General features: G+C 41.0%; 1 long non-coding RNA gene across 3 annotated transcripts in view; it reads right to left on the bottom strand.

Moving 5' to 3' along the window:
* Positions 1-22,345, bottom strand: part of LOC114087434 (uncharacterized) — a 29,694-nt gene extending 7,349 nt beyond the window's left edge. The window contains exons 1-3 of one of the 3 annotated variants that reach the window (XR_003581822.2): positions 22,219-22,345; positions 6,359-6,465; positions 5,429-5,541 (exon numbers count right to left, since the gene is read on the bottom strand). This is a non-coding gene — a long non-coding RNA (uncharacterized lncRNA). Of the gene's footprint in view, positions 1-3,733; positions 5,542-6,309; positions 6,466-22,218 lie in introns of those variants that run through there. The other 2 variants (XR_003581820.2, XR_003581821.1) reach the window with 2 other exon arrangements.
* Between the last annotated feature and the right edge of the window lie 2,872 nt (positions 22,346-25,217).

Raw genomic sequence — 25,217 nt, 5'->3', positions numbered from 1 at the left:
GGGTCTTCAAAAGCAGAATTTGTAAGGGAAATCTGAACCCCATTTGAACCATCTGGTAGACCTCTGTAGACAACATCTTTTGCAGCTTTCCTTCTACTGAGAAAACACAAGGCCCCTATTTCTTTACACTTTGAAGTGGCTACAGTTCATTCTACATCCAAAATCCTCATCTTTCTCTGACCCTTAAGCTCTCCTTTCCCACAGGGAACACAGCCTCCATAGCTGCTTGGTGGAAAATGACAGGTAAGCTGTGTCAGGCTGGGGTCCTTACAAATTGTGCCCTGAAGGGACACCATGAGAAACATCAGTCTGTGCAAAACCAAGAAGGGGACACACAGATCACTTTAGGTGGGGGAGATGTGAGGCTGAATAATGCCCTCAGAAGAACTCCACACCCTAAACCCCAAGGCTGCAACTATGGTAACAGGTACTCTGAAGGACTGAGTTAGATTTTCAGAGAAGGGGATTACACTGCACTCTCTGGGTGAACCCAAAGCAATCACAAGTGTCCTTAGAAGAGGGCAAAGGAATACAGAAGGGCCTCTAGGAGTTGTAAAAGTCAAGGAACCAGATTCTCCAGAAGCCTCAGAAAGGATGTGGCCCTGCCAACACCTAGCTTTATAAACTTCTGATCTCTGAATAGCAAGAGGGTAAATGTGTTTTGCTTTAAGCCGCTAAATTTTTGGTAAATGGTTGCAGCAGCAACAGAAAATTAATACAGAAATCTTGGGTGAAGATTTACACAACCAAGAGGGAGAACTGGGAGTGTCCCCATGGGGTGCACAGTCACTAGCACTAGGTAACTTACTGACCTCAAGTAATGGAAAAAAACAAATCAGTTGGCTAGTACACAAAAAGTTCAAAGTCTCCACACTTGATTGGCTGGGTGACTCAGTGATGTCACTGAGAACTTGGGTCTTCACATCATCCCCTTTTACTAATCTCACTGCTGTCACAAGATGGCTGCCAAAGTTCCAGATATCACATCCAGGTACCCATTGCTCAGGCTCAGGAAAGAAACCATTTCCTCTTTTGAGGTTTTTTTCTTTCTTTCTTTCAAATACTGGGGATTGAACCCAGGGCACTTAACTAGTGAGCCACATCCCCAGCCCTTTTTGTGTTCTATTTAGAGACAGGGTCTTACTAGGTTGCTTCCAGCCTCACTAAGTTGCTAAAGCTGGCTTTAGACTTGTGATCCTTCTGCCTCAGCCTCCCACTTCACTGGGATTACAGACATCCACCACCAGCTCTCTTGAGTTTCTTGTTGAGAATGAGGAAAGCTTTCTCAGAACACTCATTCTTGTTCCTCTATTCACTCCCCAGGTAGGAGGATCTCTCCTCCCATCTACCTCACGGGACAGAATTATGCCACGTGTCCATGCTTAAACCAATAATTGGAAAGCAAAATGGAAGCACTTTGATGCGTTTAGATGAATGAGAACCTGCCTTCAGAAATCAGCTTCCCTGAAGCATTTGGCTATTGGGCAGAGAGGGTGGAGACCAGAATTCATTGAACTGTTTTAGCAAAGAAAGAGGTAAATCCATGTTGCATATGCATCCCAACGTGTCTGCCCACGGGTGCAGGACTGGGCTTCACAGAGACCCCAGACTGTCTCTCCCTCCTGCATCACATAGCTCTGGAGCTTAGGTAGCCCACCCTTCATGTAAGAGGGAGAGGACTGGTTAGTTGCATCAATCACCATGAAGTGCGCCTGTGAGTGGCAGTCCTGCCAAGCCACCTTGATGTGTGAGCTCTCCCTCACCTGGCCCATTGCCTTGACCCACAGTGTACAGCCTGACGGAGCCATCTGGGTCTCAGGGCTGGGCTCCACTTCCCAACTTCTGCCACCCTCATTCGAGGTGGGGAACAGCTGGGCTACTTTCCTCAGAAAGTGGCTATAAGTATGGCAGCCCCCTTGGGCTTCATGGACTTCTCACTGGCCCATCCCATTATTCCCCCAGAACACGCAGTTGCTATCTCAGCCCTCAGCTTCCTCAGCCTGCTCTTGGTGGGTGATCATACAGAGGCCCCTCTCCATTGGGCCACACTGGGGCGTCTCCTGTCTCATGAGGGCATCACAGAGTCTGTGCCCAGTTCCCAGGACACCTGTACTCCCTCTCTGCCCCCTCACCTCACTCTGCTGTCCCACCCATGAGGTGAGAGAAGAGAAAGTAATGCAGGAAAACAAACTCGGAGTGAGAGGGATAAGGAAGGACAAAGGAAAATGACCTCTCCATCAAGTCTGGCACCGTCACTATTGTCCCAGGGTTCATTTCTCCGCTTTGACAAATGGCTCTGGTTATGTAACAGGCTAACTTAGGAGAAGCTGGTGAAGGGTGCATGGAAATTCTCTGTTCCATCTTTGCAACATTCCTATAAATCTACAATTATTCCAAAATAATTTTTAAAACAGAGAGGAAAGAAAACCATTTGAGGCCCTTCTTGCCAGGGTCCCACTGCTCCCTCATCACTGCCTGGGGCTGGAGTCACTTAAGAACCCTCTGCTCTGGCCCCAACCTAACAAGAGGAAGAAGGGCTGTGAAGAGATTTATAACCCAGAAGTTTCAGACACATGCAGTTCCTGGGGGTGTTAATAAGTATTCAGAAAAGGGGGGAAATTGAGAAAAAGAAGCAGTAGGATTCGGTTTCTTTCTTTCTTTAGAGAGAGAATTTTTTAATATTTATTTTTTAGTTTTCAGTGGACACAACATCTTTATTTGTATGAGGTGTTGAGGATCGAACCCAGCTCCCCGCGCATTCCAGGCGAGCGCGCTACCGCTTGAGCCACATCCCTAGCCCAGGATTCGGTTTCTTAGTGGCAAAAGCTTTCAAAACTACCAATAGGATCAATGTTTTATAACTTTCCAGCCAGGGGCTAAATCATGATGTGTTTCCCCAAAACCTTTTAATTAAGTACCTTTCTTACCAAGTTGCTTTGCAGAACTAGTTCCACCCACCCCACGGGGCGTCTTGACCCCTTGCCTGATTCTTAGGTCCTCTGCATCAGCTTCTGCTGTTTTTCCAGACTCACCCAGAGACTTAGATATGACCACAGAACCTTCCAGCCTCAAGCCACACCTGGCAGCTCAGTCTGAGAACTGGATCTTAATTGTGCTGTATTAACAACCTGCCTGGAGCCCCAGTCTCCATTATTCTATTTATTGCCTCTTTAAGTCACAAGGTTTATCATGTGAGGAAGAACTAATTCATCCTTTTTTTCTGGGGGAGAGGGCACTGGAGATTGAACTCAGGCTCGACCACTGAGCCACATCCTCAGCCCTATTTTATATTTTATTTAGAGATGGGGTTTCCCTGAGTGGCTTAGCATCTCACTTTTGCTTGAGGCTGGCTCTGAATTCATGATCCTCCTGCCTCAGCCTCCGGAGCTGCTGGGATTTGGAGTTATCCTTTTTGACAGATGAGAAAACTGAGACCCAAAGAGATTTCAATCCTTTGCCTAAGATCACCCAACTTTCTGCCTTAGCACCACTGTCTGCTCTCCATACCTGGTCACCTGCTCCCTGAGGAAGTCCAAACAGGCTTCCTCACCTGGGCATTTGTATACATCCCCTGAGCACCACCACCACCATTCCGCTGGCCAGGAAGTGCACCAGCCAGGACCCAAAGTAACTTCGTGGTTTTGCTGACTGCCAGTGCCGCTGGCCTTTGGGCTTCCTGTTCCCACACTTGTGGCCAGATCTGTTCTACCCCAAGGGTCCTGGTGTACCTGTACCTCACTCGCTGCAGTTAAATTGCCTGCTTCCCACAATCAGCATGAGCCAAGGTAGATCAAGAGGAAGGAGGGAAGAGGAACAGGCTGACCGAGAGTGGAGGAGCAAAAAGAAGGTCCCTGTAAAGGGCGCAGGGGGGAGTGAAAAGAAGAAGCGAGCCCTGTGCCCATCTGGCATCCAGGCCTCAATGCACTGACCCTCGCCTAGTCACCAGGGACCGTCACAGTCACAGTAGTGTTCACTGTGCTTGGCCACTCAGCCTCCCTTATTTCCCACCCTCCTTCAGGTGGCCCCGCTGTTAACCTTGAGTTATGTCAGAACGTTGTCCTGCAGATTTTCAGGTTCCTTGGGTTCATGGGTGGGGCCAAGGGGTGACATTATACAATTCACTGGGCCAAGGTGAGAGCCAGTGGCACTGGTCCCATAAAACTCCCAAAGAGCTTTTTATGCTCCAAGTGTTTACTTTTGAAAAGGAAGGTCCGGTGCAATAGCATTGACCTTTCTCTGATATTTACTTTGAATTGCATTAGAATTGTGGTATTTTCCCTTTCTGTTCTCAGCATGTCTCAGAAGGATAAACACTTCAATAAAAGCAGTAGCTTTAGAATGATCAACAGAGAAAAGTCTATAATTCAAACATTATGTCTTTGTTCCTGAGGGATCTCTTTTCAAGTATAAGTAGTAACACATTTAATATTAAAATAAATGCATAATGACTAGCCCAACTAAAAGTCTGATGGCACTGAACAAATGGAGAAACAAATTTTTTAAAACACTATATTTTTTATTTTATTTACTATTAGTAGTATTAGTATTACTATTATTATTTATTTTTGAGACAAGGTCATGCCAAGTTACTTAGGGCCTCACTAATTTGCTGAGGCTGACCTTGAACTTGTGGTCCTCCTGCCTCAGCCTCCCCAGCTGCTGATTACATGTGTATGCCACTGCACCAGGCTACAAACATTAAATTCTAGGATGTCACAACTTTGCCGTGGCTCCTCTGTTTCTAGAAATAAAAACTGCCTGGAGAAATTCAATGTGGCTGGCCTCACAGCATCTGTGGAGCCAAGGGAAGGGTCCTCAAGGTGCAAACATTTTGAATGGCAGGTGCTCAGGTTCCCACCACCCTCCTCACCACAACGGCTCCTCCATGCAGTCATTCATTCACTGACCTCCTTTCCTCCTCATTCTTCGTCACATCCTCCCATTTTACTTTTTTTCCTAGCACTTGTCATTCTCTGAAATCATTTTTTATTTCTTTGTTTATTCTTATCTATTTCTACACTTGAACATTAGCCCTTTGAGAGTAGGACTTTATTGGTCTTGCTCACATACAGCTGAAACTCCAGAACCCAGAACAACACTCTGTGTCATCCATTATGAGTAGAGTATCAAGCTGCAGCACGATAAATATTAAACAGGTGGACACCATCATCATCTTCCATTGCATCACTGAGAGGCCGATAGCACCAAGTAACTTGAGTGCAAATTCTGGACAGGCTCCTGGCTGCATGTTAGGTGAGTTACTTACCCCTTCTGTTCCTCAGTTTCCCCATGTAATCATGGAGCGTAATGATGGATTTCCTTGCCCCCGCCCATCTATGTGAAGCACTCGGGATGGATTCGAGTACATAAGCAATCAATAAGCATTACTTATTTAATCAGAACCAGCCCCAGGCCAACTCATGCTCACCACTGCCATTGCTGGTCTGATCTCTTCTCATTTGCAATGCCATTTGATGGTGCCTGCCTGAGCCTCCCAAGTGACTGGGATTGTAGATGTGCACCACTGCACCTGGCTATATTCTTAAGAAATATAAAAACATGATAAATTTTTTAAAAATAGAACTGACAAATATGGATGCATCTGGAGATTATCATGCTAGGTGAAATAAGCCAATCCCCAAAAGCCAAATGTTCTCTCTGATATGTGGATGCTAAACACAACAAGGAGGGGGAGGGGAAGAACAGAAGTTCAGTGGATTAGACAAAGGGGAATGAAGGGAAGGGAGAAGGGATGGGGATAGGAAAGATGGTAGAATGAATCTGACTTAACTCTCCTATGTTAATATATGAACACACAACTAATGAAACTCTACATCATATACAACCACAAGAATGTGATCTTAATTAGAATAAGTTATACTCCATGTATGCATAATATGTCAAAATACTTTCTACTGTAATGTGTATCTAATAGAACAAATAAAAATATAATAAGGTTAAAAAAACTGATGAAACACTGAAATAAAATAGAAAAGCAGCAAAATGCTAATAGTTAATAATGGAATTACAAATTAAGCTTTCTTTACTACCTCTACCTTTCTATTTTTTCTGAAGTTTCTGCTATAAATATGTAGTAGTATGCTCTTATAAGCTAATTTTTAAGTTATCATTGTCACACAATTACTTGCACATACTTATATTTGTTATTTGATAAGCCAGTGGAACCATCCACATTCTCAAGGTAAAGAACTTATTTCCTCTACCTACCACAAAAATTAACTCAAAAGAGATCAAAGACCTAAATGTAAGAGTTGAAACTATGAAGCTCTTAAGAAAAAAAAAAAAACCTAGGTGTAAATATTCATGATCTTGGATTAGGTGCAAAAGAAAAAAGTACCGAGGGTCATTTCTTTCTTAGAGACATAGCCTGAGCCACATGATGTTAGGTTCCTTCTGAATGGGAGATGCAGGCATTCCATTATCATTGCAGAGACCAATGTTCATCTGAAATACAAAAAGAGCATTCATTAATGGCATTAGAAAATCCTCTATGCAGTTTGACAATCCTCAGTTTTCTTCCCAAACCCACTTGTAAAACAGACCTGAACCTTCAACAAGGGCCCTGAACCAGCCCACCACATGCAAGGGGCCCCAGAGATGCAGCATAGTAATCATTTGCACTCTGACACTATACTGTATCACTCATCAAAGTCAGGAGTTTCACCTTCTGCTGTGAAACATGATCAAGAGAGTATGACTTTGGAGTTCGACAGACCTGGATGTAAACCTGTCACCCATCTCTTTGGTGGTCTTAAGCAAATTGCTTAACCTCTCTGTTTCTTCCTACGTAAATAAGGAACAACGATAGTAGCTACCTCTTGACTATTGTGTGGATATTGTGAGATAATGCATGAAAGTGCTTATTATACTGCCTGCCTGTCACATGGTAAAAGCTCAATAAAGTATAATCATAATAAATTGATGGGAAAACTATAAAATTCCAGTTAGAAGAATTCTAAGGAGCAGGAACCCTGCACCATAAATCTCGTGTCTGCAGAATCTGAAACACTTAAAAGACTGGTCCCATTTTGGAGGTATAAGGAACATGTTTAGGCCAGTTTGGAATCAACCACATCAGAATACTTGAGCATTATAATAAGGATTGTTGTATTCTGTGCAAAAATGCAGGTGTCTGTAGCCAGTGACTTAAATGTGAAACCCAGCTCACCAAGCGCTAAGCCAGAAACACCTGCTAGTATCTGTTAGAAGTGCCACGTGGTACAAAGCAGCCCTTTCCTTCTGCATCGCTGGGTGAATTGACGTGAACCCTCTTATGTGACTGGTGAAGATTCTAGTTGCCTTCACAACTGCACTTTCAAAATAAAGTATGCTTCCTTTAGATAAATTCAAAATGTCTTCAGTATATTTCCAGGCACCCTTGATTTGATAAGAATGTGCTGAGTGTTTGTGCTGTGGCAGATGTTTTAGAAAGAAAGGGAGAGAGAAAGAAAATAAGCCTGTTTTGGGTTTCTGGTAGAATAAAAGACCTTATGGTTATTTATAATCCCCCTACCCTACTTTATTTAAGGAGAGTAGATCCAGGGAAAGATTATGTGTTATGAGGATTAGAGGGTAAAATGGGAAATACTGGTGCTGCATATAAGGAAAAGGAGTGAGATTCAGAAGACAGCATCCCAATCTGGCGAGGAGGCTGAAGAGGGAGGAGGCTGAAGAGGGAGGAGGCAGAAGTGAACAGGTGGTGCCAGGGAAGGGGAGGAAGTAGGGAATAAAGAGCAGAGCTTGGAAAAGCTGCTGTAAAGAGAAAGAGTGGGACCAAGCGCAGAGCCCATGAAAGTAAGAACAGGGAAGCTCTGCTCTTTGGTGAGATGCAATTGCCTCCTGTGTCTCCACATGGAATCTTCATAATTTTTCCATGCTCAGGAATCTGAGTGTAACCCATGCAGAGAGTTGGGCTTTGAAGGAAACAATAGGTGGCCCATGGTTACAGGTTATGCAGGTTCACTTACTGAGGTTTCTGCAAGACGGTATTTGAGAAAACTCCAGAATAGAAAATGTGCTCTCCCCGATAACAGACAAGAAATTGTATGTGTTTGGGTGGGGAGACTTGGGAAGTGATGAGAGAGGAGTAATAATACAGTACACAAATACCCCATCCCTCCCTACTACCGAGCCATCCATGTTCCTTCTCAATTGGCCGATTCTGCCCAGCATACTTTGGGGAACACTTTTGATGAGTGGAAAAACTTACAGGATTGGCTTAGAGGACCCTTACACAAAACGTACCAAGCAGGAAGCAAATGGAAGCAAACATGAAATTGTTTCTGGAAAATATGAATTATATCTGACTGTAACTGATGGGAAAATCCTTTAATTTTCAATTTTATTAGGGAAACACTAACTGCTTCAATAAAACCATCTAACATTTCAGTGGCCTTAGACAAGAGAAATTCATTTTTCCCCCATCAGCCTTACTGTGATGCTCCTAGTGAGTATATTGCTTTCTTCCACATGGTGACTCAGGCCCCAGGCTCCTTCTGTCTTGTGGACCTGCCAGCCCAGATGGCCTCAAAGTCCCCTGCACCCAAACTGCAGAGGGAAAGATATGAAGAAAATCTACCCACTTCTTTTTTGGTTGTTTGTTTTTATATATACATGACAGCAGAGTGTATTTTGACATATTATAGATACATGGGGTACAACCCATTACAATTTTTTAAAAAATTTTTTAGATGTTGATGGACCTTTATTTTATTCATTTATTTATATGTGGTGCTGAGAATTGAACCCAGTGACTCACACATGCGAGGAAAGCACTCTACCACTGAGCCACAACCCCAGCCCCCCTATTACAATTTTGATCCCATTCTTGTAGTTGAACATGATGTGGAGTTACACTGGTCATGTATGCATATATAGGAGCCTGGGAAAGTTATGTCTGATTCATTCTTCTGTCTCTCCTATTCCCATCTCCCTTCCCTTTTCTTCATTCTCCTTTGTCTAATCCAATGAACTTCTATACCTCCCCTTCCTACCCTCCCTTGTCATGGGTGAGCATTCCATATCAGAAAGAACATTTGGCCTTTGATTTTTTGAGACTGGTGTATTTCACTTAGCACGATATTCTCAATTTCCATCCATACACCACAAATGCCATAATTGCATTCTTCTTTATGACTGAGAAATATTACATTATGTGTATATACCACATTTTCTTAATCCATCCATCTGTTGAAGGGCACCTAGGTTTTTTCCATAGTTTGGCTACTTGAATTGACGCTGTGCTATAAACATTTGATATAGCTGTGTCACTGTCACATGTTGATTTTAAGTCCTTTGGGTATATGCTGAGGTGTGGGATGACTGGGTCAAATGATAGTTCCTTTCTAAGTTTTTCTAAGGAATCTCCATACTGCTTTCCAGAGTAGTTGCACCAATTTTCAGTCCCATCAGCGATGTAATAGTGCACAATTTTTCTGACATCCTCACCAATATTTATTGTTACTTGTATTCTTGATAATTATTAGTCTAACTGGAGTGAGATGGAATTTCAGTGTAGTTTTAATTTGCACTTCTCTATTTGCTAGAAATGTTGAATATTTTTTCATACATTTTTTGACCATTCATATTTCTTCTTCTGTGAAGTACCTATTCAGTTCCTTTGCCCATTTGTTCACTGGGTTATTTGTTTATACAGAATAAGAATAGAACTTTAAAGTCTGCCAGAAAAAAAAACTACAGGTAACATTTAGAGGGAAATCAACAATAAAATAATCCAGATCTCAGCTGATTTCTCAACCCAGACCCTCAAAGCTAGGAGGTCTTGGAATAATATATACCAAGCTCTGAAAGAAAATGGATACCAGTCAATAATACACACAGCAAAATTAAGCTTAAGAATTGATGATGAAATAAAAACCTTCCATGTTAGAGAAAAGTTTTAAAAATTCACAAACAGCAAGCCCACACTACAAAGCATACTAAAATATTTCAAGAAGAAGAAATGAAAACTAAAAGTGAAAACAAGCAAAGGGAGGAACTACACTAGAAGAATAATCAATCATAGGAAAAAGTAATTTAAATTAAAAATGAGAAATAAATCAAATGACAGGGAATAAAAATCATTTCTCAATAATAACATTGAGTGTAAATGGCTTAAACCCATCATCAAAAGACATAGGCTTGCAGATTGGATTAAATAACAAGACCCAGGCTGGTGATGTAGCTCAAGCGGTAGCGCACTCGCCTGGCATGCGTGGGGCGCTGGGTTCGATCCTCAGCACCACATAAAAAATTAAAAAATAAATAAAAAAAAGATGTTGTGTCCATCGAGAACTAAAAAATAAATAAATAAACAAGACCCAACAATATGCTGTTTCCAAAAGACTCACCTCATAAGCAAAGACATCCACAGACTGAAGGTCAAAGGATGGGAAAAAATATATCATTCACATGGACCTCATAAACAAGCAGGGGTTTCTATTCTCATATCAGATAAAGTGAACCTCAAGTCAAAGTTAATCAGAAGGGACCAAAAAGGTCATTTCATACTTCTTAAGGTAATTATACATCAACAAGACATAACAATTGTAAATATTTATACCCAAACAGTAGAGCACCTACGCACATCAAATGAACTCTTATCAATTTTAAGAATCAAATAGACCACAACACAATAATACTGGGTGACTTTAACATGCCTCTCTTATCACTAGATAGATCCTCCAAACAAAAACTCAGTAAAGAAGCTATCAAATTAATGAATACAATTAATAATTTAGACTTAACAGACTTATATACAATATTTCATCCATCAAGGAAGGAATACACTTTCTTCTCAGCAGCACACAGGAAGGAATACAATAGACCACATTTTAGGTCACAACGCAATTCTTAGCAAATACAAAAAAATAGAGATACTACCTTGCATTCTATCTTATCACAATGGAATGAAATTAGAAATAAACAATAAAATAAAAAATAGCAATTACTCTAACACCTAGAGACAAAATAATACTGTCTCCAAGAGACTCACCTCATAAGCAAAAACACCCACAGATTGAAGGTAAAAGGATGGGAAAAAAACATATCATATACTATTGAATTACCAATGGATAGTAGAAGAAATCAGGAATTAAATTTAAAAAATATTTAGAAGTAACAAAAATCATGACAAAACTTTTCAAAATTTCTGGGACACTATGAAGGCAGGTCTAAGAGGAAAGTTCATTGCACTGATCACATTCTTTAAAAGAATAGAAAGTCACCAAATAAATAACCTAACATTACATCTCAAAGACCTAGAAAAAGAAGAACAAATCAACACTAAAAGTACAAGACAGGAAATAATTAAAATCAGTGCTGAAATCAATGAAATTGAAACAAAAAAATTAAAATAGACAAAACAATATGTTGATTCTTTGAAAAAATAAATAAGATTGATAAACCTTTAGCCAAGCTAATGAAGAGAAAAACTCAAATCACTAAAATTCATGATGAAAAAGTAAATATCAGAAACTATTTTGAAAACCTATACTCCAATAAAATAGAGAATCATGATGAAATCAACAAATTTCTAGAGATATACAGACCTACCCAAATTGAAACAAAAGACATAGAAAATATAAATAGATTGATTTCAAGCAATGAAATTGAAGATGCCATCAAAAGCCTAAAAAAAAGAAAAGAAAAGAAAAAGAAAAAATAAAGAAAGAAAGAAAAGCCCGGGACAAGATGTATTCTGAGCTGAGTTGTACCAGGCCTTCAAAATAGAACTGAAACCAATACTCCTCAAATTATTTCATGAAATAGAAAAGGGAAGAACCCTTCTGAACTCATTCTATGAAGCTAGTATCATCCTGATACCAAAACCAGACAAAGACACATCAAGGAAAAAAAACTTCAGATCAATGTCCTTCATGAACATAGATGCAAATCACATCAAAAACATTTAAAATATAGCACATGATCAAGTGGGGTTCATTCCGTGTATACAAGGTTGGTTCAACATATAGAAATCAATAAATGTAATTCATCATATCAATAAACTTAAAAACAAGAACCACATGATTATTTCAATAGGTGCAGAAAAAGCATTTGACAAAATTCAACATCTATTCATGTTCAAAACACTAGAAAAACTAGGAATAGTAGGAACAGACCTCAACATTATAAAAGCTGTATATTCTAAATGTAAGGCCTACATCATTCTAAATGGAGAAAAAATGAAAGTATTCCCTCTACTAACTGGAAAAAGACAAGGATGCCCTCTTTCATCACTTCTATTCAACATAGTCCTAGAAACCTTAGCCAGAATAATTAGACAAAAGAAAGAAATTAAAGGGATATAAATAGGAAAAGAAGAACTCAAACTATCCCTGTTTTCCAAAAACATGATTCTATATTTAGAAGACCCAAAAACTCCACCAAAAAGCTTTTTTTAACTCATAAACAAATTCAGCAAAATAGCAAGAAATAAAATTAACACCCATAAATCAAACACATTCCTATACACCAATGACAAATCAAGTGAAAGAGAAATCAGGAAAACTATTCCATTCACAATAGCCTCAAACAAAAAAATAAAATACTTAAGAATCAATCTAACAAAAGAGGTGAAAGACCTCTACAATGCAAATTATACAACACTAAAGAAACAAATTGAAGAAGATGTTAGAAAATGGAAAGACCTCCCAAGTTCTCGGATAGGCAGAATTAACATTGTCAAAATGGCCATACTACCAAAAGCACTATACAGATTTAATTCAATTCCCATTAAAATTCCAATTACATTCTTCATAGAAATAGAAAAAGCAGTCCTGAAATTTATTTGGAAAAATAAGAGACCCAGAATAGCCAAAGCAATCTTTGTGGAGAAAAATGAAGCAGAAGGCATCACAATACCAGACCTTAAATTATACTACAGAGCTATAGTCACAGAAACAGCATGGTATTTGGCACAAAAATGGAATTGAAGACCAATGAAACAGAATGCAAGATACAGAGACATTCCCAAAAAAATACAGTCATCTAATACTAGACAAAGGCACCATAAACATACATTGGAGAAAAGGTAGCCTCTTCAATAAATGGTGCTGGGAAAACTGGAAATACATATGTAGTAGATTGAAATTGAACCCCTAATATCTCACCCTGCCCAAAACTCAATTCAAAGTGGATCAAGGTCCTAGTAGTCATTAAACCAGAGACCCTACACATACTAGAAGTAAAAGCAAGCTCAACTGTCCATTATATTGGCTCAGGAAAAGACTTCCTCAATAAGACTCCTAAAGCATAAGAAGTAAAATCAAGAATCAATAAATGGGGTGGCATCAAACTAAAAAGCTTCATACAGAAAATGTAACAAGAACATGAAGAGAGAGCCTACAGAATGGGAGAGAATCTTTACCACCTGCACCTCAGATAGAGCATTAATCTCCAGGATATACAAAGAACGCTGACCCACTTCTTAAAAGCCCCCTTGCAGAAGTGCACAGTTCTTCTACTTGCACTCCACTGACAAGAATTAGTTACATTGTTTGATAGTAGTTAGTGATGAGCCCTGAAATGCATAGAGAGGTCACAGGTTTACTTTAAGTTACTCTTAAAAAGTTTTCTTGAAGTTACTGCCAAGGTCGATGAGTAAACAATTTGTAGCAGATAACCCAGGAAAAAATATTGGTACACAAACCTGGAGGATAAACAAACAAAAGTAGAAGAGATAAAGGGGGGGCAGGATACCTCAAGAGAGAAGGATTTATGGGACTAATAAAGTCAAGATCAAACTAGAAGTTATAGCACCAGGTGTCGCTTACTAACTTAGAAGGGGAGATTCTTTAGAGGTTCAGGCTCAGTAAGGTGACCAGTCACTGACCCCAGTACCCACATTAACATAGGCTTGACTTGTAGAGGAAGCCACCACCCTAACAGGGTGGACACCATGGCAGTTCCAGAGAGAACCAATTAGGGTCAAAAACTCCACTGCCCGGTGTGCAGGAGGGGTGCTGAAGGAGGATCCAAATCCTCAAGACAACTTCAAAACAGCCGTAAATTTGGAGACAGCATGTTCCTTTGTTGTTTTCTGCTTGGAGATGTCTCACTCTGTCTCTGCTCGAGTCTTACTTTATTTTTACTTTATTTTCATCTCACTGCCACTCTGGTATCATTTATAACAAAGCTCTCTTGCATGACTTTTGGTGTCTGGCTTGAAATTTTCTTTTATATATGAACACAAGAATGGAGGTTTGGAGTTTCATCTCCCTGCTTTCCTGTGATAACATGGTCACATCTGGACAGATTAAAAGAAGGCTGGAAAATATAAACCTTGTTCCTGTTGGGACAGGCGTAATTCCACACTGTGGAGAAGGAAGCAAATTTCTGGTTGAGAGCTAGCTACGTGCATGTATGATTACTAACATGGTAATCTTATTATTGCTCTTTACCGATTTTCTCCCACTCTAATACAAGCTCCATAAAAGCAGGGCTTTCCCCCCTCCACTGGAGAATCCCCAGTTGTTATGACGTCTGAGCTGAGCTTTGAAGGCATTATGTAGGTTCAGAGCTTAGAGAGAAGCAGGTCATGCCAGGGGTGGGTGGCAGGAAGTGTCGGGTGTGATCTGCTCTGAGAGCTACTCAAGTCTGCTCTGACAGGAGAGAGGAAATGAGGCAGGGCCAAGGCACGTCAGGAGCTCAAATGCAGGCCCAGAACAGGCAGGACTCTCCTCACCATAAGGAGTTGAACCCAATCTTGACATATCACAAAACCCCAAAATTCACTCTTCCACAAAACAAATAAAAGCATATGCCCTACAAAATCTGAACCCAAATGTACTATTTGTGGAAACCACTGAAATGTCCATCAATGAATGGACATTTGATAAACAAAATCCACACAATGAGATACTATTCAGCCACAAAAAGGAATAAAGTACTAATACACACTACAACATGAAGGAATCGCGGGAACATTATGCTAGTACAAGAAACCAGACACCAAAGGTCACATATTGCATGCTTACATTTATATAAAATGTGAAGAGTAGGCAAATCCATAGAAGAAGTAGCTTAATGGTTGCTAGGGGTTGTGGGAAGAAGTGAGTGCCGCTGGATACGGATTACTTTGGAGGGTGGGGATGATGGAAATGTTCTGTAATTAGATAGCTGCACAACTCTGTGAATAGAACAAAAATGACAACTTTGTGGTATGTGCGTATGAAGCTGTCATATGAAAGTCTATCCTAAAGCCAGTGAGAAAGCACAGAAGGGCTCTTTGAGCAGGAACCTGGGTGGAAAAAGTTAGAAATCAGAAGAGGGGACTGGTCACCTCAACGAGACATAACCAAGAGCTGAACCAAAGCAGTGGCAGCTGGGATGGATAGAAGGGTGGACTTAGAGATGAGCACAAGGTGGCGGCAAGGGGACCCAGGAATGATTTGGTGATGGCTGCAAGTGGTGATTGTTTCAAATAAGTGTTGAATTGAGCTGGAAAGTGGCTGAAGGGAAAAAATCTCCAGGTGAGTTAACACTGGGTCAAAGGATGGAAAAAATGTTGAAGGCACAGAACCAGTTTAGCCACTCTGCCTGCAACACCACATATACTAAGCTGCACAAGTTCCAGGCCTGCTTCTAATTCGATTTCATGCCATTGAGGAGCTGTGAGATGGGCCGTGCTGCTGGCTCTGGGATTCCCCTCCAGGGGAATCAGCACCAATTTCCCAAGTTCTCCCTCCCATCACAGCAGCACAGGGCCAGCCCTGCCAATCTGGCTTACACAGTGCTGGCTGCTGGCTGCTGGTTGCTGGCTTTGGGCCTCCCTGACTTTGGGTCATTTTTTTAAAAATGTTAATAAATAAGTGTGCACATTGGAAAGCCATTTTCATATCCTTGGAATGTCTCCCACTGAAGCAGAAGGTGATGTTTTGTGAATCAGTAGATCACTTGCCAAATTTGAAGTCCTGTCCTATACCAAACTCTACAACTCAACTGAGTTTTGCTATCCCTTACTGCAGGCCAGGGCCTAGATATACAGAATGGGTAGGAATACAGTCCCTGTTCTTAAGAAATTCACAGGCTTGTGGGAGAGAATAAGTAAGAAGCAGCTGAGTGTAAACCTATAGAAATGCAATGAGAGGCAGGCACTTTGCATCCAGCCGGGGGTGGGGAAGAGGCCTCCCATCTGGACTTGCTGCAGGGTCTGGAGGACTTGGGGCTGACCTTGTATCGTGGTGTAACTTTTCCTAGGAGGGAAATCCCAATAGGCCCTGCTGAAGTGGGAGCCAGGATATCAGAAACAGCCTAGACTAGGTAGACTTCAGGTAAAATCCCCAGGCTGGAGAACAGGAAATTCCAGCATAGGGACTGTGAAGGTCCCCAAAAGGAGCTTCTTAGGGTGCTAGTATGTTTAAAAATTAAAACAAAATCCTAGGCCTACTATGATAACTAGGCTTATTTTTTATAATTTTTTCAAGAGCACAAAAATGCTCCACCTTGTATTTCCTATGTACAAGAGTTTCATCTGTGTGATCTCACTTATTTTTCTTAATAAGACTTTGATTAATTAGAACATATTGTTTATGCCCAAAACTCAAGCTCAAATGGATTAAATAACTTGTCCCAAATCACCCAAATAGAAAACTAACAGGATTTGAAGCAGTTCTTTAGCTTTATTCTTATTATTCTAAAGTGGTTTAAAAATAGGGAGCTATACTTGCCTAGCACATGTAAGACCCTGGGTTCAAATCACAGTACTGCAAAAAATAAAAATATGTGTGTGTTATTTTTATTTATTTATTTATTCATTTATTTATTTATTTTTTACAGCTCTAACTGTAGAACTGTAAGGTCACAGTTTGTGCCAAGACAACTCCCAAAAGCATCTCTTAACTCACTTAGCTACAAACCAACGCTGGTTGCTTCTGAGACTGTCCTGCATCAGTTAGAAGGCGAGTGAGAACACAGAGTTTCATTGACGAGAGGTAAAGTTGACAAGATTTCTGCCTGATCAAAATCCAAGAAGGCCAGCCTCTGAGTCTTGAGTGGCAGGAGGTCAGCTGACCCAGATCTTTCACTGGGGGGTCATCTTGTATGATGGAGTATGAGCCTAACCCACAGGAGCTTCAGAGGACCAGCTCTGCTGCCTCAAAGCCTTATCTTCCTTGTAGCTTGGGGACAACAATGCCTACTGGAATCACATTCCCACCATAAGGAGATCTCCCAGAGCTGCCCTGTCAAAGCCCTGCAGTGGATTGCCTCCGTGTCACATTCACAGAAACATCCTTTTTAAACTGTGCACGGAAGATGACTTCATGCTCTTTAACTGCTAGACTTAAATCCCCAAACAGGATGTCTTTGCCCTCAGAAACTCCAGAATGACTTCTGAGGCTTCCGTGATGCCCTAGAAAGGGCGCATGTCATGTGAGAATCACTTCATCCTACAGTATGGAAGGATGTTGTTGAAATAGTGACTTTGGTGTGCCCTGGCCATGTGCTCCTCTTCAGCCTGCCCTGCAGACTCTGTGCACTGTTTGCTGTGCAAGAGGCATTTGATTCACTGAAATGCAACAGCTTGAAAAGCCCACAGGGAAGAACAGAGACCAGGAAGATCAACCACAGGAAAAAGGCTTATGGTGTTACAGGCCCAACCCCTGCCCTCAGAAAGGGTCTTCCTGATACCACTTAGGCAAATAATACCTTATCCTTTAAAAATGAAAAAGCTGCAGGAGAAAGAAAACTTCAGACCCTCTGTGTACTCCCCACCAGACAAGAGTGTACAACTGAGACGTCTTGTGCTGTCATTTAACCATGGGATCCCTTGCTCCACCCCTGGCAATGAGGAAAGCAGGTGACATTGAGTTGCATTAAATTGCCATTAGGTCTTTTATTCCTCAGACTATATAAACCCAGCTCTTTGCACATTCCCTAGGTCTCCTGCATTGTTCAGAAGACTCAGAAAGCAAGTATCTGCGCTCCAAGGAAAGAAACAGGTCAGGTGTCTGTCATCTTAAGAGAAATAAAGTAGTGATTGTCAATTGCAGAGTCTCACTTATCAGGAGGAAATGCTAATCTGACCTTCCGGACTTAAGGCATCTGTCTCTTTTTTTTTCTCCCAGGGGAAGAGTTTTGTCTTTAAAAATAGGTCTTGATACAGCAGGAGACAAATTCTAGATCTCAGGACAAGGTGGATTGAAAAGGCAGTGTTCACATGCAGGAGAGTTTCCTGCCTTAGAATCTCAGGATCACAGATTATGCCATTGTGAGCAGTTTGGCTGGGTTTGGAAAACTCTACTGAGCAACCTGCCAAGGAGATCTAGATTTCATTTTCCCTTGTACTTTGGGACCCAAAGGTCATGGCCCTGACCTGTTTTGTAACCCCTCTAGGGCGGCTCTAATCTTAGCACAATGGGCTTCCTTGGATCAAGGTGACCTCCCTCCCCCAATGTTTTTCTTGTCTGTGGATTGGCACTCCCCTGCCACCCGCCTTACCCAACCCCTCTTATCTGCTCCCAAGCCACTGGCAAGCAAATGTCCTTCTGGACACAGCTAACCACTCTGTCAGTCCTAGATCATGGAGATTGTTCTCATCAATTATATTTTGGGTCTGTGGAGCTCATTTCTCCTGTGACACATTTATATCCCTGATTTCACCTTCCTGAATTCTTCCCCCCCCTAAGGGACATACTGTTTGGTCATTTAATCCTTTGGGCCCCACGGTGTCAGTTTTCTTGTCTCTAAAGTGAGGCAGCTTGACTAGATGAACTTTTTTTTATGGACCAGCTCAAGGAAATATAGCCAGTCAGAGGAGGATCAGATGACAGCAACTCTTGCATTTGGAAAAGGTGCTTCCAAACCAACTTCCAGAATGACCCTCAACTTCATTTTGCTTTAAGTTTGGGAAAAGAAATATGAATGTTGTCAAAATCAAAATCAAAAAGTTCTCGTGTCAACCTTACCTCCCCAAAAAAGTAAATAAGGCCAGGAGGTTATGAAGGAAGGGTTGTCACTTATGATTACCTGATAGTAACTCTCACAAAAAATTGTCAGACCACAAGCTTGCAGAGACCAACACACCTTATACAAAAAGTACCTCTCCAGGGACATCTGCCTAGTAGCTATCTAGCCTCAGACTGATGTCCTTCTTGCTATTAATCACTGTAGTCAAGGATTATTGTGTCAAAGTATCTGACAGAATTCTTCTTATTTTTGTCTTTAAAAACTTCCCCTTGGGGCTGGGGTTGTGGCGCAGTGGTAGAACACTCACCTAGCATGTGCGGGGCCCTGGGTTCGATCCTCAGCACCACATATAAATAAAGGTATTGTGTGCAACCATAACTAGTAAATTAAAAAAAAAAACAACTTTCCCTTGCCTCAACTTTCTAGAATATGCACATAGTTTATTGTGACATGCATATTCCCATTGGAAGCTCTGCTATTTCCCAAATAAATATCAGTATTCTTTGGAGACTGACACTCTTCCCCATTCCCCTTTAGGTTGACAATTTCCTTTTCTTCAAATCTACTTACCTCCCTGAAACCTCACTGGGTAACTCATCCTGTTTCCCAAATTCCCTCTAGATGCGGAGTTATCCCAGGAACTTCTTTACACTCCCACTTTCCTAAACAGGGGCAAGCTCCTCGCTCAGAATCCCTTCCCAAATGGCTGGTAACTCTCTGCTGCTCCCTTCCCCACCCAGGGCTCCAGGTCCTCCCTCCTGCAGCTACATGGCTCACCCTCAAGACACCCTTGACAAACAGCAGTCACATTCTGGTCCTGCCCCTCCTAGGCCTGTTCTTGGCTAGGTGGGGGCTTCCTTTGGCTCAGATTTACAGCCAAGCCCTGATTCTTCTGGTTCCAGAATAGGCTTTGGCTGTGAGCCTAGGACAACAGGTCACACACCTCTTGGGAGCACATGGGACTGGGCCCTTTCCATGAGATGTATGAAACCCCAAGTAGGAATATAATCTTGCTCTGTAACATTGACAAGCAAAGGCAAGCCCAGCAGCAGGAGGGCAGAGCCAGGCCCTAGGGGCAGAATGGACTGTCACATTACTCACAGGAGAGTCTGGTGAGTTGCCCAATACCAGACGATCAGGACCCTGACTTCTTCTATGGTCATCTAAATCAGCGCCCATGATTTTGTCTCCTATTACTTACTTCTACTGCATCACATGTACACACATGCATGCGCGCGCGTGCACACACACACACACACATGCATGCACATGTGGGCACACCTGTGCATGTAAAACCAGGTGCACATACACATACACACAAGTGCTTATACAGTATTTGTCTACAGTGAGACTAAGAAAAATTTTCTGACTCTGGTGTCTTTGAGTCCTAGAAAAGGACATTAAAATTTCACTAGGATCAAGGTCCATCTCTTTCCCCACTACCACTCAGGATATCTAAAGTTCTACCATTAGGGATGCATTCCTTGTGGCCCTGAAATTCTCTTAGTCTTCTCCTGTCAATGGTAAGTAGCTGGAAAAGGGATTGTGGTGGACCTCAGCACCAGTGTTGGCCCTTGGTCAATTTCATATGCTGTGGCAGGATGGGAAAGGCAAAGCAGTAAAGATCTACATGAGAAGCGTGGGCCAGTGAGGTTGGGACAAGGCCAACAAGCACCCCACAGGCACTGTGGCATGCCAGCCTGCTGGGGCTGCGGAAAAGGTGGGAATCTTGGTCATTCATTCAGTGGGTATGGACTGAGTGTGAACATGTGCCCAGCACAACAGTAGTCACTTGGGATTTGGTGGCCAGACAAGCCAGAGAAGCTAAGATCGTCGCTCTTGTGAAGCTTATGATCCAATTACAGGAAGCTGGGGAGACGTTACCCAAAAAATTATGCTAATGGACATTTTATTGCAAACTACACAAGCATTTCATTCCAAACCGAGACAAGTACACTTAAGGAAAGTTCCTCAAGTACATAGCATTGATGAGCCAACCTAGATTGGGGGGTCAGGGGTGAGAAAGCCTTTTCAAACAAGTGGTACTTGAGCTGATTCCAGGGAAGTAGAATTAACTAGAAAAACAGAACAGAGAAGGCATTCTAGGCAAAGGGAACTGCGAGTACAAAGGCCCTATGGTGGAAAGCAGCCACCTTTATTGCCATTGTGGATAGTCATATTCCTTGACCTTCAGTAAACTTTGAACTTGAAGGAAAATGTTCTCTTCTAAAAATGTGCTTCCCTTTCCCTTTCCCCTTCCACTTACTCTTGCACGTAATACCAAGCCGCCCAGAGAAGGTGAGCTGTGCAGGAGAAAACCTTAAAAAAAACAAAACTTGCAGACAGCAGCTATGACAGCCATTTCCTGTTCAGTGTCTCTCACTACCAGCATTCTTAGCCAAATAAATTAACACAGGAAAACATTTTGGATATGGGTGTGGAAGGAACACACAACCAAAAAAACAAGAAAAATTCCATCTGTTTTTCAGGAGAGAGAGGCAAGTTTGAGGAAGGGAGGATTAGCCTCACTCCTGTGCTTACCCAGAGGAATGTGAGGCCCAGAGAGGAGAAGGGATTTGTCACTGGTGGGGTTGGGACTTCAACCAGTCTCCTGGCCTTTGTCTGTGTTCTCTGGTCTCATTAGACCAGATTTGCTGCTTTCTTCTATCAGACAAGGAGCAGTGGGGTTAGAACTGCCCTCAGCAACCACAGTAAGTAGAGCTTCCTTTTACCTTGGGTGCAAGAGCCCAGCCCAGTGTTCTTGTGATTTGAAGAAGAGAAAGAGCACCAAACACTTTTCATATTCTATATTTCATTTTGGCTATGATCTTGGAAGATAGGGACTCACACCCCCACTTTACAAATGAAAAAGCAGAGCTGCTAAGAGGTTTAAAAATCCTGTCCAGGGGCTGGGGTTGTGGCTTAGTGGTTTTGTGCTTGCCTACCATGTGTGAGGCACTGGGTTCAAGGCTCAGCACCACATAAATAAATATATGAAAGGCATTGTGTCCATCCACATCTTTTAAAAAAAAAAAAAAAATCGTTTTAAATCCTGTCCAAGGTACTGTGTGTGGTCAAGCTGAGATTTGAAACTGATCTGGCGTGAAGGCCCATCAGACAAGGAACAATGGGTTCTCCATGTCTCCCCCTCCCCCATCCCACACCTAGAGGGATATTTCTGTGGAGAAACTTCCTCAGTGTCCCCAATCTTGACTGATGACCATCACCACTTCTGGCCCCTCCACTCAGATGAGCCTTCTCACACCTGGGGGTAGGCAGGATGTAGCTCACCTCAACATGAAGTGGGTGGTTCCTGTTGGTTCCTCTGCCTCAGTCCAGAGGCTGGCAGGCCTGTGATTCTTTGGGCTACACTAGATCCTCTTACTTGTGTGAAGTGTTTTTTGTTTTGCTTTAGCTATTCCTCCTAGAAGTTAGAAAATTCCCAGTCAAAAACATGTCAGCTTTGTCCTCGTAATATCCAGTCTCGTTCTGTTCCCAAAAGCCTGCTGGCTGACATTCTCCAGGTAGCAATTGAACTGTTTGCAAGAGCCATCCTCTTGGAGAAGGTGGGGTACAATAGATCCCATAAGAATGAGGTTACCTGTGATAGCACTTCCCATGGGGTGTTCCAAGGAACACCAAAATGCTGTGGATTATTGACAGCTTTTCAAAAAAAAAAAAAAGAAAGAAAGAAAAAGAAGACAAAAGCTAGGTCTCTTAGCTGCAGGATACTTCCAAGTTTCAATGTGCCACAGAAAAGATGACTAGATGCCCTCCAATACCCATTCTCTTCATCTTTCTTAAATAATGGAATTCTCGAATTTTAGCTAAGCAAATAACTGCTCAGCTGAAACTCTTCCCCAGCCTCCCCCACAGCTTGGAATGACCATTTGATTAAGACTTGAACACAGGGAAGTGAGCAGAAGTGACTGTGCCTTCTACTCATGTCGTTGAAAGAAACAGGCCTGAGCTTGACTTGATTTTCCTCCTTTCTGATTGCTGGGCTGTAAATGTGATAAGATCAGGAGCAGTCACTTTGGATAAGAAAGCCACCCTCCCAACACTGTACCACTCATTTCGGGAATGCTAAGGAGAAAGAAACTTCCCTCTTTTTCAAGCCACACTGTTTGGTTCTCTGATCCAGCAACTTAGACTGACTCCTAAGTAACTTATACAATAATATGCATAATAAATTTAAGTGGAATATGTAGCATACAGCATTTTCAAGTATATGACCTTAATACCTTAATAACTTAATCCTTATTTTTCAAAACAGGTTAGGACTATAATCCTTGAAACACATCTTGAGAAATTCTAAAACACTTTTTTTTTTGGCATTCCCAGAACCCCAAGTTGTGACTCAGTCCACAGGCCACTTGTCCCTAAGTCATTATCCAACAGGGGTTTATGGAGCACAAACTGCCCTTCCCACACACTTATAAAAAGAATCCATTTCCTTTCCTTATAAAACTTCACATACTACATTTCTAACTTTGGGAATCCAGATCCCAGGAGCCCATACAGAAAGAGCTGCCAAATTAAGTTAGATCTTCAATTCCAAAAGAGGCCAGTAATAAAAGTTACAGTGAAAATAATAGCCACTTGTGTCCTGATTGAAAAAAAAAAAAAAATTATCCAAAGGGAATCAAGGCTCTGATGCATGAACAAGTGCCAGATCCAGGTAATGGAAAAATCAAGCTTAGAAAACAACTCAAGGGTTCATTCGATTTTTTTAAAAAGATCCCACAACTAATATTATACTTAATGAAAAATACTGAAAGAAACTTATTCTCTTAGACCAGGGACAAAATGAGGATGGTGTCCTCTCACCATTTCTTTTCAACATTATACTGGAAGTTCTAAACAAGAGGTTAGCATTCAGCATATGCAAGAAGAAGTAAAACATTTCTATTTGCAAGTAATATAGAATTACACACACATAAACTATTAGATATAATTAACAAGTATAGCAAGGTTTCAAGACACAAGATCAATATCAAAAATCAATGGTATTTCGATATGCTAGCAATGAAACCTAGAAATAAAATAAGAAAAACATTCTATTTACAATAGCATCAAAATGAATAAAATACTTATAAAGAAATTTAGTGAAAGGCAGGCAAAATTTGTACTGTGAAAACTACAAAACAGGATCAAAAGAAATTAAAGAAAACAAATTTAAAGATATTTTATGTTTAAAAACTGCAAAGGAGACTAACGTCATTAAGAGGTCAACTCTCCACCGAGTAATCTATAAATTCAATACAATCTACAAAACTCCCATCTGCCTTTTTTTGCAGAAATTAACAAGGTAATACTAAATTTTTAAAGGAATGCAAGGGACCCATACCAACCAAAAGAAGGATACAATTCACACATTTGAATTTCAAACTTACTATAAAGCTATAATAATCAAGACTATGTAGTAATACAATAAGGATAGTTATGTAGAACAGTGGAATGGAATTGAAGATACATTTTAAAAAAACTATATATTTATGGCTACTTGATTTTCCACAAGGGTACCAACATGATTCAACGGGAAAAAAAATTGACTTTTCAATAATAGTGCTATTTTGTGACAACTGGATATTCACACACAAAAGAATGAAGTTGGACTCCTATGTCCTACATCACATACTAAAATTAACTCAAAGTATGTCACTGACATAAATGTTAAAAGCTAAAACTATTCTTTCAGGAGTAAAATTATTAAAAAGAAAGCATACTGGTAACTGTGATCTTAGATTAGACAACAATGTCTTAGCTATGACATCAATACCACAAGAAACAAACAGAAAAAAAATAAAATGGGTTTCTTCAAAATATAAAACTTTTAAGCTTCAAAGGACAAAAAAGTGAATAGACAATACACAAAATTGAAGAAAATATCTGTAAATCATATACCCAATAAGGAGCTTGTATCCAGAATACATTGAAATTCCTGTAACTTGACATAAAAAACAGAGTCCAATTTTTAAAAACAGACAAAGGATTTGAATAGATATGTCTCCAAAGAGATATGACAATGGCCAATAAACACATAAAGACATCTTTTGTCATGAAAAATGTAAAACAAAGTAAATACAAAACAAAGCTATAATGAGGTACTACTTCACACTCACTAGGATGGCAATATTCAAAAAGAGAGAATTACAAGTGTTGATGAGAACGTGGAGAAGTTGAAACCTGCATGCAACCCAATGGGAATGTGCAGCTGCTTTGAAAACGTTTGGTAATTTCTCAAGAAGTTAAACATACAGTTAACACATGACCCAGGAATTCCACTT

The sequence above is a fragment of the Marmota flaviventris genome, chromosome 4 (genome assembly GCF_047511675.1).
Source record: "Marmota flaviventris isolate mMarFla1 chromosome 4, mMarFla1.hap1, whole genome shotgun sequence".
Lineage (NCBI taxonomy): Eukaryota > Metazoa > Chordata > Mammalia > Rodentia > Sciuridae > Marmota > Marmota flaviventris.
The sequence above is the reverse complement of the archived record's forward strand: the minus strand, read 5'-3'. Positions and strand labels throughout refer to the sequence as shown.